The sequence below is a fragment of the Dipodomys ordii genome, unplaced genomic scaffold (genome assembly GCF_000151885.1).
Source record: "Dipodomys ordii isolate 6190 unplaced genomic scaffold, Dord_2.0 Scaffold12, whole genome shotgun sequence".
Lineage (NCBI taxonomy): Eukaryota > Metazoa > Chordata > Mammalia > Rodentia > Heteromyidae > Dipodomys > Dipodomys ordii.
In genome coordinates this window covers 23551698-23566699 of record NW_012267228.1, presented here as the reverse complement: position 1 = coordinate 23566699, position 15002 = coordinate 23551698, and the positions used below count along the sequence as shown (strand labels likewise).

General features: G+C 45.1%; 1 protein-coding gene across 1 annotated transcript in view; it reads left to right on the top strand.

Moving 5' to 3' along the window:
• The first annotated feature begins 7335 nt into the window (after positions 1 to 7335).
• The window catches only part of Kctd6 (potassium channel tetramerization domain containing 6), a 20786-nt gene continuing 13119 nt past the window's right edge, over positions 7336 to 15002 (top strand). The window contains exon 1 of the mRNA XM_013010308.1: positions 7336 to 7400. The gene's annotated coding sequence lies outside the window, so the exon portion shown is untranslated. The remainder of the gene's footprint in view (positions 7401 to 15002) is intronic.

Sequence of the window (15002 nt, the reverse complement as noted above, 5' to 3'; positions counted from 1 at the left end):
CTAGGTCATGTGCTAGAGTCTAAAGGAATCAATAACAAAGAATTAAACCAATTAGGATTTATCTCTGAGCCAAGATGAGATGACCATTCCTGCATTAAGTTGGGAGGATGGCCCCTTGAGTAAAATCCAGGTTCTATGAACAAAGGAAAATTTGAATGCCTCCTCTGCACTTTATTAGTGCAGGAAGGATTGTTATTAAAGCTTTGGAATGACCAAGCACACATCTGACACTGGATAGGTGAGACTGACAAATATTTATTAATCACATATACTGAAGGGAGGGTCACATGATATATGTACGGTTGTACAAAAAAATGGAATGAACAACTAGGATGTGTGGAAGTAACAAGTAGTAACAAGTGAGTGAAGTGGTCCTTAGTTCCTGCAGAAGGAAGTAATTGACTTCTTGTGATAACTCTGTGGGTTTCACTTCCCAAAAGGAGCTGAACAAGGAACTATTACCTGTTCTTAGCAATGAGGGTTGACTGGCAAGGGACTTTATCCAAGTGATCAGAGTGGAGAGAGGTCCTGGTGATTAGGGCATTTGAAGACATTCCAATTTGACCAGCCATAATATTAAACTTTATATCACAGGGATGGATGTCAGACATAACATTAAACCTGTTTCCCTATTTTCCATCATCTATCCATCCATGCTTTTCTCTATACTGTGTATATTTCACAATGGACTGGGACAAACTTAACATTCTGATTATATCTCTTTATGTTGATGTTGCCCAGTTCATAGTTGTGGGTGGATGGTCAACCCTGGAATCACTTCTGTACCTGTTTCTAAGTTTGTGTTCTTTTCAACTAGTTAGGAGGTCAACTTATTGATCCTGGAATATGCCTTCCTCTTATTGTGCTTTTGATTTGCTAGAATCATTCTCCCCTTCTCTCCCTGTCTCAATTCTATCTTCCCTTGAGCCAAATCCCTCATCATGCAAACATGCTTTCTCTCACCTCCCTGAACTCTTGTTCTTCTTGTTAGTTCAAAGTCTTGGTAGCAGCTGCTTCTTGCAATTGTGTAATCTCACTTTACAGGGTGTCACCTCATCCCCTGGGGACTGTTCGTCCAACTTTACTGTTACTGATATTCCTATTTGTGTCTTTGTTTCACCAAGCTCATCATTAACTCTCTGAGGGCCAGGGCTCTGTTCTGCATACTCCTGCACTCCCTTCATTAACTAGGTTGGGGAAGACAGCTCAGCACTATATTAATACATTTAAGGCTCCACTGATATTTTCTCATTCATTTTTAACATCAAAATCCCTTGAGAACTATTGATATTATGTAAATCTTTTAAAACTGAGGTACTGGAATCTAATTTCTAGTATGCTAGATACTAAAAAGTACAATGAGCTGGGCGCTGATGGCTCACATCTGTAATTCCTAGCTACTCAGGAGGCTGAAATCTGAGGATCGTGGTTCAAAGCCAGACCAGGCAGGAAGTCTGTGCGACTCTTATCTCCAATAAACCACCAGAAAACCGGAAGTGGCTTTGTGGCTCAAGTGGCAGAACATTAGTCTTGAGCTGAAGAGCTGAGGGACAGCTCCCAGACCGAGTTCAAGCCCCACAACTGACAAAAAGTACAATTAGCTGGGCACTGTTGGCTCACACCTGTAATCCTAGATACTCAGGAAGCTGAGTTCTGATCACAGTTTAAAGCCAGCCTAGGCAGGTGACTCTTATCTCCAGGTAAGCACCAAAAAAGCCAGAAATGGAACTGTGGCTCAATTGGTTGATTTCTAGAAATGAACAAAAAAACTTAGAGCAAGCGTCCAGGCCCTCATTCAAGTGACAAGATACACACACACACACACACACACACACACACACACACAATTGGACTAAGAACTTTTAGACCTTAACTTTCATGATGATTTTTAGTTTTTTAAGCTTTTTAAAAAATAATCATGGTGCTGTTTGTCAAGTGGACATAAATATACATGTATATATAATTTTAAGAAGGAGGAAATACTTATAATGTAAGTACAGGAAACAGCATGAGTAATGAGTTGAATCTCTAAATAACATTTTTTTTGAGGGGTCCAGTCGTGGGGCCTGAACTCTGGGCCTGGGCGCTGTCTCTCAGCTCTTCAGCTCAAGGCTAGCACTCTACCACTTGAGCCACAGTGCCACTGCCAGTTTTTTTTTTTTTTCTGTTTATGTGGTGCTGAGGAATCAAACCCAGGGCCTCATGCATGCAAGGCAAGTGCTTAACACTGAGCCACCTTCCCAGCCCTCTAAATAACATTTATCTAGCATCCTGCACCTAGAAGATATTCAGTAAATAAAAGTATTGAAATAATCAACAAAGTATCTCAGTGGACTTAAAATTCTGATTATTTTTAGGCTGTATATTAATACATTGAGCAGAGAATGTGAGAGCTCACAGAAACTTTTTTAAAATCCAAGCTTACTATTTTACTGGCTTTAATCATATACATACAACTTTAACTTTTTTAATCTGTGCAGTATCTGTATTAATATTTTTACATCGATTTTTTAAGCCTACTCTAGATCTAAACAATAGTGTCTATGACATCATGGGCTTGATTTTCTAGTTATTTTCATGTGTCTTATTAAAAATCTAAACCAATATCCTTTGGTTTCACTTCAGAGCATGTAAGTTGTTATCTTTACTAAAAATAAACAATGAAGATACCAAATAGCTGGTGATACACCTTCTAAAGTAATTTCATACCCTAGGCTTGAGAGACTCTTATCTGTTCACATTCAGATCTCTATATTTGTGATTAAAAAACCAGTGATAACATAAAAGACAATTACCTTGTGTCTACTATTGTATGCTTCCACTGATTAAAAAAAATATTAGTAAAGGCAAAACTAGAGACAGAAAGTCAATGGTTGCTTAGGACTGAAGGTAAGAATAGGATTGACCTTCATCAGGAATGACTTTGAACAAGGGAATTTTTTAGAAAGATGGAAGATTCTAAAACTGGATGATATATACTGGATGGTATGCATAATGGTATCCCTTAGGAAAAAGAAAATCAAACTGTTATCATGTCGGTCCGCTTTTTTTTTTTATTGTGAAAATACTGTACAGAGGGGTTACAATTACATGGGCAAGATAATGAGTACATTTCTTATCAAGCATTGTAGGTTCCTCCTTTGTTTCCCCCTCCCATCCCTTCCCACCCTCCCCCTGCCCATGTCGGTCAGCTTTACAGCACTATAATACATAGCTGAGACAGTCAACTTAGAGAAAAAAGGTTTGTTTTGGCTTATGATCTTGGAAGGATTCACTTTGGTTGATTGGGCCTGTGGTAAGGCAGTATATATATCATGGAGGGAGTACATGGCAAGACAAAACGGCTCCCTTCATGGCCAGGTTACAAAAGAGAGTGACTCTAAGACCTCCTGCTAGGCTCCACTCAGTAAGTTTCTACCACCTTCTAATTATGCTAACCTGGAGACCAAGATGGGGCTCATTTATGGGTCTTTGGGGGAACATTCGAGATGTAAACTATGTTTATAGTGGATATGGTTTAGGGATTCCAAAATATATCTCAGATGACAAGGAGGAGGAGGAGGAAAGAAAGGAAATGGAAAGGCAAATAGAAAGTGTAAGTTGAAAGAGAAGGGAAAATTAGAAGGACTTCTGGAATACTGGTGATATTTTGTGTTGTTGGTCACAAGAATATGTTCATTTTGTGAAAATTTGTCAAGCTGTTCATTTATGCTTTGTGCGGATTCCTGTATGGACTTTATTTTCTTTTATGCTGGTCGTAGGACTTGCGCTCAGGGTCTAGGTGCTGTCTCTTTGCCTTTTTGCTTAAGCAAAGTGGAGCCACAGCTCCACTTCTGGCTGTTTTCTGGTGAATTAGAGATAAGAGTCTCCCAGGCTTTGCTGTATAGGTTGGCTTGGAACCAGGATCTTCAGATCTTAATCTTTTGAGTAGCTAGGATTACAGGGGTGAGCCACCAAAACCTAGCTTCTATATGAACTTTATACCCCAGTTCAGCATAAAAGCCAGGGTTGGAGGTATGTGCTGCCTAGCAAAAATGAAGCCCTGAGTTCAAATCCCTGTACCTCCCTGCCCCTGAAAAATCAGCCAAGATAAAGCTGCCATTACTTCTCAGTTATTACTTAAGTATTAATGAAACTGAGAGTTATTACTTTCCTGTTTGTTATTTTGTACGATTACATCACTCTGCCAACTTAGTTTCATGATGTTAGGAGTTCAGGTTTTGTGTAGCTTAATACCAAAAGGGTTATAAAGAGATGTATTTAGCTAATCACATAAGTGCTTCAAGAATGTCAGTGAAAGCCATTGTTCCTTAATTATTCACAGCAATTATTAGCATGGACAATATTCAGTGTGCAACCAAAATAAATGGTTGTTTTAAGAGGCTTCCTGGAACAATCAAATCATTACTCTCAAAAGTCCCCTCTCTCAGCCCAGTTCTCCTGCTGCCTGCTAGAGTTTCAGTTCTATATTTATCTTTTCAAATCTGAAGTGCAGCAATTAGTTATTATAATAAGAGCTACCAATTTATTGTGTGCAGACTTCATGCCAGGCACCGCATTATCAGACTTTCCCATATTTTAATTGTCTCATTTCATTGTCTCAACAACCCTGAGAGGGAATTGTTTTTATAGAAGAGGAAACTTCAGCTAAGAGGCTTCTGAGTGAGCACAAGCCTGTGGTGCTAGAAGTGACAGAGCCAGAGAACAAGCTGGGTCCCACCCAGACATCCGGACCTGACATCAGTAATAGGAAATGAGTGACATGTGTGAGATGAGTCTGAATTCCAAAACATGGCTCTTCACATGGTTACTATAGTGACTGCTCCTCATGATGCTTTTGCTTTCTGCTGAGATGACAATGCATCCACAGTTAGCCATTGAGGTGTGGAACCCCCATCACCATCCCGAATCCCAAGGGATGGCTTCTTGCCTTGTCATTTCCAGAAGCTCCAGGAACATTCTCAGATTCTGCACTGTGAAAGCTCACAAGTATTATTAATTTTACCTTGTATAAAGCATAGGAGTGGGGCTGGGAATGTGGCTTAATGGTAGAGTGCTTGCCTAGCATGCATGAAGTCCTGGGTTCAATTCCTCAGCACCACTTAAACAGAAAAAGCTGGAAGTGGCACTGTGGGTCACATTTAGCCTTGAGCAAAAGAAGCTCAGGGACATGCCCAGGCCCTGAGTTCAAGCCCCAGGATGGCAAAAAAAAAAGGGGGGGGGAGGGGAGTGGTACTGTGGGTCAGGTGGTACAGTGCTAGTCTTGAGCTGAAGAGCTCAGGGCCAGCACCCAGGCTCAAAGTTCAAGCCCCATGACTGACAAAAAAAAACAAAAAAGCATAGCCTTAAAAAAGGTAACTGAATAGGAAGAAAATAACCTTTCCTTCTGTTCTTTTGTAGTCGAAGACAGACTAGACAGAGAAAACCATGGCAGTTTATTTCATCTAAGTTTTACATGATGGGGAACCTTTATAAAGAAATGTTTAAAATGAGCCCTTTTGTTGTTCTGGTACTGGGACTTGAATGGCCTCACATTGTTGCTTAACTTTTTCACTCAAATATGTTGCTTTTATTATTTGAGCCTCTAGTTCTGGATTTATGCCAATCGATTGAAGAGTCTCAAGGATTTGTCTGCTCTAACTGGCTTTGAACTGTGATCCTCATACTTTAGCCTCCTGAGTAGCTAGGATTAGAAGCCTGAGCCACCTCTATCCAACTTATACTGAGCACTTTTTTTGGGGGGGGTCCAGTTGTGGGGCCTGAACTCTGGGCCTGGGCCCTGTCACTCAGCTCAAGGCTAGTGCTCTACCACTTTAGCCACAGCACCACTTCCAGCTTTTTTCTTTTTGCTTATGTGGTGCTGAGGAATCAATCCAACCCAGGGCCTCAGGCTTGCAAGGCAAGCGCTCTACCACTGAGCCACCTTCCCAGTCCCAATATACTGAGCACTTTTATACTAGGTTTGATGGAGAGTGGCCAGTTGGTGGGAAGTGTGATAAGACAAAGGTATGGGGTTAAGGTGATAAAGAGGAAAAAGCTATCAATACTTGATTATTGATTCTTTTCAGCATCCCTGCATGTCTGGATGTTCCATGAATGTTCCTCGGAGCATCTCTCACGTGAGGAGCCTATGATCTGCTTCAGATTGGAGAGTTCTTCCTGCACCTTCTGTCTTGCAGTTTCCTTCAGTGTGAGATATTCACCATGTTGAGGTGCCATATATTGGAGTAGCATGTTCTGAACCCCATCATGACAACCTTGTTTCAGACAGTCACGCAGAACTGATAGCAATGTTGAGGTGCCCGCCCCTCACTGAATGAAAGGTGGGGTGGAGGGTACCTGGTAGAAAGAAGTGTGGAAAGGAGAGGATCCTCTGGTACCGGGTTAAATGAAGTCTGGGAGAGGCTGAGCAGATTAGGCAGGGACAGGGTTCTTTGTGTGTGTGTGTGTGTGTGTGTGTGTGTGTGTGTGAATTCAGGACCTGGATATTCTCCCTTAGCATTTTGCTCAAGACTAGCACTCTACCATTTGAGTCACAGTTTCATTTCTGGCTTTTTGGTGGTTAATTGGCAATACATCTCCCAAACTTTTCTCCTGGGGCTGGTTTGTTGTTGTTTTTTGTTTTGTCAGTCCTGGGGCTTGAACTCTGGGCCTGGGCGCTGTCCCTGAGCTCTTCAGGTCAAGGCCAGCACTCTACCACTAGAGCCACAGCCCACTTCCAGTTTTCTGGTGGTTAATTGGAGATAAGAGCCTTAAGGACTTTTCTGCCTGGGAACCGTGATCCTCAAATCTCAGCCTCTTGAGTAGCTGAGATTACAGGCATTAGCCACCAGGGCCCGGCTTCCTGGGGCTGCTTTTGAATCACAGTCCTCAGATCTCAGCCTCCTGAGTTGCTAGGATTATAGGCATGAGTCACTAGGGCCCCCTTGAGCTTTCTAAATGAATGCTCTTCTTTGTAAATATGTGCAAGGGAAGTGGTTTGGATTAGGAATGGGGAGGGAGGGCAGACCAAGGCCTGGAATGCATTATTGACACATGTGTAGCGCACTGGGCAGTCAGGGAGGAAAAGACTTAGAAGCTAGAATGCATACAAGCCTTTTGCAGGCTTGGCAGGACAGTTGGCAATGCTGTAGTGAGGCAGCTTCTCGGGGTCAGTAAATGACTCAAAGACAACACATGTAGACATTCTTGGAGCTAAAGACCAAAGCCAGGATGTCCTGGACCCAATGTTCGACTCATTCTCTGTAATTACAGAGCCACAGTGGTGAAGAGGACAGTGACATCCAAGGCACCACAGGCCTTTCTCTCAGCACTGGTTAAGAACCAGATTCCTTTCCCTGGTTCCAGAGCTTCCAGCTGAGTTCTGGAAGCTGATTAAAGAGAAGGCGCAGAAACAGCAGGTAATTAGAAACTTTATAAAAAGGAAGAACACTCTCTTCAAACTTACCTAAGCGTCTCGATGGCTGGAGGTGGGGGAGGTGCTGGAAGCTGCAACCTGCTGGGTCATATCTGCCTGAGTAGTGACTGGGGACGTGGCCAGGGGCAAGAAGAGCAAAGGGGCTGCTTTGGAATTTACTGGGGCAGCCAGAGGGAATTTGTAAGCCCCAAACAAGCTGGTGACATCAATGGCACCAGGAACAAAGAGGATTTAGGAGAAGAGACATACACACGTGAATATACACTCGCATGTACACAGAGAGACAGAGAGCCCTAGAGAGAGACAGAGAAGAGAAAGAAACAAAGAAACAAAGCCAACAACCAAGGGCTACAAAGCAGAGCAGGTTACCCACTGGCCAGTCCTTTAGCTGTCCTAAAGTCCCCATGAGAGGAAGGCTATGGAAACTGCTATGGAAACTGCTCTGCAGTTTGGGGGCCAGAGAATCCATATAAGAGCTGTCTTAAGAGTTCATCTCCTGGGATCCCCAGGGACCACCCTGTTTTGAAAAAGTTGTGGAAGGTAATGTGAGTGGCCAACTATGGGCTGAATGCTTGAACTCCAGAGTAGCGCGTACACACACACAGCCACACACACACACACACACACACACACACCTTCCCCCTTTGCCTTTTGAGGTTCCTCTCTATCTGGGACATCCTCATAGCTTCTCTCCATGGCTAACCCAAGCTGATTCCCACCTTGCTCCACACAGAGGCTCCGATTCTACTGCTCAAGAGGCTGGAAACCCACAATGGGACCCAGTGTTTCCTGTTTCACTCCAGCCCCACCATAATCTAGATGCTCTGAGGCTAGGGTGGGGAGGAAAACAGAGACTAAGGGGGAGCGAAGTTGTCAGGCAAAGCTGGAGCAGAGGTAGAGTGGGGAGGGGACCCCCATTGTAAGCAATCCTGCAGGGCATTTATGCTATTCTGGTAGCAGTTCCCTTGACTGTCTGGTGAGCTTGTTTCTCATCATTGTTCTTTCATTTCTTTACTATGTAGTCTTGAGAATCTATGGTATGGAGTGTTGTTATGGGTGAAAAAGTCTCCGAACGAAGATTGAGACACAATTTTCTCTGTCAGATATAGGTGGCCATGGGCAATTTCAAAAACACAGGAAGAGTTGGCCACCAGTGACTCATGCATGTAATCCTAGCTACCCAGGATGCTGAGCGCTGAGGATCATGGTTTCAAGCCAGCCCAGTCAAGGAAGTCCTATGATCAAAAAAAAAAGAAGAAGGTACCAGAAATGGGGTAGTGTATGTGTATATCCATGTGTGTGCACACACACATGCATGCAACACACTCTCGAAACAACAACAATAACAATAAAGTATTCCTGCCCAGTGGAGCAAGCAGAGCAAATGGTTGATCAAAGTTACTGGAGTGCTATTGGAGGCCAGGTCCTATCTCTTTCTCCCTCTTCATCTCAACCACCATTGCACTGGATCAAACCACTAATTTGGAAGCTAGGATAGTGGTGCTGGTTGCCGGACAAAACATAAGATGCTTGTATTTAATGCGATACTTGGGACATGCCATACTAAAACATTATAAATTGTCTATCTGAACTCTAAGTTTAACTGAGCATCCCTCCTCATTTACTATCTGTGACAACTTAATTGATGAGTGAACAGGAGTTAGCTGGTGAGCAGAGGGAAGGGCATGCTTACCTGGGGAACAGCATTCACAAAGACGTGGAGATGAGAGGTGCTGTGAGCTGTTGAGTATGTGCTAGTGTCAGGGACCATATGTGGCCCATTCTTCTTTCAGGATACTGTTAAGAGCCATAACACATGTAGCCTCTACCTCCTGGGAGCTCACAGGCCAGCTAAGAAGCAGGGACGTGGGGAGCAGGAAGGGCAGGTCCTATAGGAGTCATAGCTGAGGAGTTAGCAAAGGCCTTCCTGAAGAGGAGACCCTTAAGGATAGGGTGATAAGCATCCAAGGGCAGGGGCAATGTTGTTCTAGGCATAGCATAATGGAAAGCCCTGAGGTAAAAACAACAGGTGACAGGTCCCAGGAACTGACATGTGGCCAGGGAGACTGGGAGCTCAGGGGGATGGCAGCAAGAGTCAAGAGAGGTGGCGGGACAAGTGGACAGCACTTTGGACTGGGTTCTAAAGAGCCATGCAGGGGTGGAAAGCAGGCAGGTGACATGACTGGCTTTGACTGGCTTTATGCTCTCTGAGGTGACTCATGCTGGAGAGAGGAGGACAGATGGGCAGCATGGGGGACAGAGAACGAGAGAGATCAGTGAGAGAGCTATTCCAGATGTCCAGAACAGACACATTGGTGGCCCAGCCTAGCACAATGGTGGTGAAGAGGAAGAGGGAGAAGGAGGAAAGGATCCAGGCTGCACTGAGGGGGAAGACTTGGCAAGCCTAGGTTTCCTGGCACGGAGAAGTGAGGGGGAGAGAGGAGCATGATGACTCAAAGCCATTGGTTTAGGCAGATGGAGGATGGTGGCGCCATTTGCAGAGCTGAGCTAAGGACCTGGGAAGTTTGGGGGTGGTGGAAGGAAGCTCTGGTGTGCATATGTTGAGGGTGAGGAGATTGGTGGTGGACTATGGGACAGTGGACTGTGAAGGAGGAGAAAACCATGTGGAGCCAGAGAGAGCTGTGTGCAAATCTCCTCTCCCACACTTAGCCTTGGTCAATGACTTTGTCTTTCTTCCTTAGTCTCTCTTCTGTCCAGTGAAATGGCAAAGCCCTTGTGTTATAGGGAAGGTGTGGTAAAACCTACTGTGCTGCTCTCCATTGCTTACCCTTTCCACACTGTAGTAGGCTTGTTTTATGAGACCATATGTGTATGTTGCTTTCAAGGTTCGCTTATAAAGACAAAGTGGCTTTTGTCTTCCATCCCTTGCTCTAGGGATGTCAGCTATCATTTGTCAGGAGAGGCTTCTATGAGGGAATTAATGCCTTGTGCTAAAAGCCATGTGAATGAACTTGAAGGTGAAATCTCAGCTCTCTGAGGACTGCAGCCCTTGGGGTCATCTGGACTGCAAGCTTATGGATACACCCTAAACTACTTCCAAATCCATGACCCACAAAAGTAGGAGGGTGATTTGTTACTGTTGATATCTGTAGCAGGAGATGAAAGGTAGGGCCTAGCACAGTCAGGCCACAGAATATTCAGTGTACCCCTGGAAGCCAGGAAAGGGTGCCAAGCTACAGGTATAGATCTGAGAACCTTTGCTGAGAGAAAGTGCTGCAGAGGAAGGAGGAGAACATGGTATCCAGAAGGCTAAGGCAAAGGCTTCTCCAGGAGGTGTGGGCAGAAGCCTGGCACACAGAGGTCCAGGAAGCTCTGCACAGCACCAAGGGAAGTCCTGGTGCCCCTAGCAAGACCAATTTGGGTGGGGAGGTTGAGTCCTGAGACTAGATTAAAAGGGAGTTGGGGTGCCAGAAGGAGGGAGATAACGCAGCAACAGAGGAAAGAGGAGAGACACTGAGTGTGAACTTCATTCAATGTCAGAGTCCTGAGGCTTACCTGATGATGGAGAGGGTAGAAAGAGAGAGCCTGAAACATCTGAGCCTAGGCTAGAAGACAGAGCTGAGGATGGACACAGAGCCCAGAGAGGGAATCACCTGGATGGGAGGCAGAGTTCCTCAACTGCCTTAGAAGACTGTGCAATTCAGGTAAGTGCACAATCATTAGAGGAGGGAACCAGGAAACTCCCACTGAAGAAGCAGTGTTCTGTCACCTATGGGAAGTGAGCACCACCAGTCTTCAGTGAAGAGGACGATCAAGAACTCCAGTCTTAATTCATATCAATCGGTTTCCTCACTCTCAGCTTCCTGTGGCTCACCCAGCATTTATCCTGATGCCCACACCGTAGCTGCATAAGAAGAGCTCACCCTGGGCCAGCCTGGTTCACTCCTTATCAGCCTTGGAAGACAAGGATCATCCAGGAATCTCTTGGAGCCTTCAGACTTGCAGCCCACCTGAGAAGAGAAGCCCAGGGACACAGGGGAAGTGGGGGAGAATTGCAGAACACAAGCTGGTCTTTCCCGTGAGCTGGCGACCATGAGCTCTATGGAATAAAACAGCTTCCAGGGTAACTCTCCCTTAGTCTCCTCAAACAAGAGATCCAAGTGTTTACAGGAGAGTTCAATGGAAGAATCAAACCACAGAAAATCCCAGTTTTAGGGATGCTTCCCTAGTGAATATTGTTCTTCCATTTTTTTGGGGGGGGGGCGGGAGGATCCGGTCGTGGGGCCTGAACTCTGGGCCTGGGCGCTGACCCTCAGCTCTTCAGCTCAAGGCTAGCGCTCTACCACTTGAGCCACAGCGCCACTTCTGCTTATGTGGTACTGAGGAACTGAACCCAGGGCCTCATGAATGCAAGGCAAACTCTCTACCACTGAGCCACCTTCCCAGCCCGTGAATATTGTTCTTGGTGCCTGGCTCATTTTGCTTTTTGAAACACGGTCTCGCTGTGTAACTCAAGCTGGCCTCCAACTCAGGATCCTCCTGCCTCCACTTCCCTAGTGCTGGGATTACAGGTGTGCACTACACCAGCTAATTTCATTTAAGAAGTTCAGGAGAGGCTGGGAAGGTGGCTCAGTGGTAGAGCGCTTGCCTTGCATGCATGAGGCCCTGGGTTTGATTCCTCAGCACCACATAAGCAAAAAGAAAAAAGCCAGAAGTGGCACTATGGCTCATGTGGTAGAGCGCTAGCCTTGAGCTGAAGAGCTGAGGGACAGCGCCCAGGCCCAGAGTTCAGGTCCCATGACTGGACCCCCCCCCCCAAAAAAAAAGAAGTTCAGGAAACTTGGATAACAAAAGCACAGAAGCAGAGAATAACTTAGAAAGACGGTAGACATATCTTATTTGTAAATATGTATGTAAAAACCTTAAATAAAATATTAGCAAATGGAATCTATCAGTAACTAAAAAAAAGAACAGCATCAGGAATGGTTATTATATAGAGGATTTTATAATAAAACCCATGTTTGTAATCCATTACATTGAAGGGGGATTCCACATTTGATAAAAATTCAGCACACTTAGAGTAGAACAGTGCTTCCTAATCCTGATAAAGGTTGATCCATCAAAATCTATAACAAATGTTGTACTTAATAGTAAAATGTTAGAGGCAGTAAAGAACAAGATTGAAAAGCCCATCATTGCCAGTGCTATTCAACACTGCAGGGGAGTCAGTCAACACAGAAAAGCAAGGAAGAAAAAAGGAAGTAGAGGTGTGACTCAAGTGGTTGAGTTCCAGCCTTGAGTAGAAAAGCTAAGTGAGTTCAAGCCCCTCTATTGGCACGCGCACGGTAGCGCACGCGCGCGCATACACACACACACACACACACACACACACACACACACAAAAGAGAAAATAAGACTGGACAGGAAATTCAAACTTATGACTTGCACATTCTGATTATATACTAAACTAAATTCAAGAGGCTTATTAGAACTGAAAGGAGTCATGAAGTTTGCTATATTATTGTACAAAACAAACTACACTTGGTAAGTTTTGAAATGTTTGAGTTTGAAAATAGAGTTAACAATATTGATAAAAAAATTTTTTTACTATATGAGGAAGTTGGTCAGACAAAACCATAGTCAATCCGTCAGTCATTATTTGGGGAAACAAAAGCCTTCAGAAACCAGGTGACTTCCCCAAAATACCAGTAAGTCAGTTGGGTGCCAGTGTCTCACACTTGAAATCCTCGCTACTCAGAAGACTGAGATCTGAGGATCATCAGTGGGACTAATCAAACACCAAAAAGCCGGCAGGAGAGCAGTGAGTGGCTCAAGTGGTGGAACACTAGTCTTGAGCAAACAAGCTCAGGGACAGTGCCCCAGGACTGGCGCATAGGTGGACGCACATACACACATACACATGCAAATACCAGAGGCAATTCTATACTTTTAGTGGCACTAAATCCTGAAGTGCTGAGTCTTGGATAATTTCCATGTTATCTTGTAAAAAATAAAACTCGTGATTGGGCCAGGGTTTAGTTCAGTAGAGGAAACATGCTGAGCTTATAAGACTCTGGGTTCCATCACTCATATGACAACAAACAAAGATCCCCAAACATACTGCATTTTTATGACTAAAGTCAATATGCACATATTCTAGAAATTGAAGTGTAGACTATTAAGTAATAAGGAATACCTGTATGTGACTCATACCTGTAATCGTAGCTACTCAGAAGGCTGAGATCTAGAGGATGATGGTTCCAAGTCTATGCAACTCCATCTCTAAAATAACCCCATCACCAAAATAACCAGCAAAAAGTAGGGTTGGAGGTGTGGCTCAAGTGCAAGTCAGGCAAGCCGAGACTGCCAGAAAAAAAAAGTAGTAAAACAGTAACGTTCAACCATACTTCTGTGTGGTTCCAGGAACACTTGGTAGGTATCTTCACATACATATCTGTGTCCTCATCTAGTTTTTTGTTTGTTTTGTTTTTGGTCAGTCATGGGACTTGTACGCTGGGCTTGGGTGCTGTCCTTCAGCTCTTCAGATCAAGTCTAGTACTCTACCACAGTGCCACTTCTGGTTTTCTGGTGGTTAACTGGAGATAAGAGTCTCATGGGGACTTTTTTGCTCGGGCTGGCTTTGAACTGCGATCCTCAGTTCTCAACTTCCTGAGTAGCTAGGATTACAGGCGTGAGCCACCAGTGCCCAGCTCTCCCTAGTTTTTGTGGGCACATTATAATGTGACATTCAGTTATATCAACGAAGCATATTTATTTAATCTACCAATTTGAGTTTATGGACAAAAAACCAAATATCAATATGATCTTATCAATAAAAATTCAATCTGAGGACCTCCTTGTACACCTGCAGAACATGATGCCCAGGTGAGATTTTAAGGCCATTGAATGGCAAAAGCAGCTCCCTGTCCCATCTGGAAGGGGACAGCAAGCTAGCTAGGTGAAAGTGAGTGGAATTTGGCACAGCTCTGTGCCTGGAGGCTTTAGGTCACTCCCCTGCAGCCCTGTTCTCTTTGCTGCAGTGGCAACAGTATTCCTGCCAGCTTCGTCTAAGACTGAGTGGCTTGGAGCCTCAGATCCTTTGCACAGGTTGTTTTCTCTGCTGAAGCTGGCTCTGTCTCCCCATCTGGCTGACCTAAACTGGCCTGATAGGCCGGAGAGGTGGCCCACGGGCTTCCTCAAAGCCAGGAGTGGTTGTGGCCACAGGCCTGGCTGACAAGTTTTCCTTGTCCACCTAGTATGAAGCCGGGGACCCTTCCCTTATTCTCCACCAACGTCTACTGCCCCTCCCGACATCTAGGATCCTGTTGTTCTGTCTACTCTGGGTCTGGGTCTGGGACTCGCCGTGGTCTTGGTGGCCGCTGTACCTCTGGGCCTGACAGGTGGTGGGGCCCATAGAAGTCTGTGGATTGATTGGGGAAAGAAACACCTGATGCAAAGCCGCCTGGAGGACCCGGGAAGGCCTGGCCGCGGGGTTGGGAGGACCCCAGACTGCAGGCGGAGGCGGGGGCAGAGGGCGGGCCTGGCTTCAGGGGGCGGGGCCTGGGGCGGAACTGGGTCCTCGGGGCGGAGCTTCGGGGCTGCGGTAAAGCCAGGCTGATCCGCG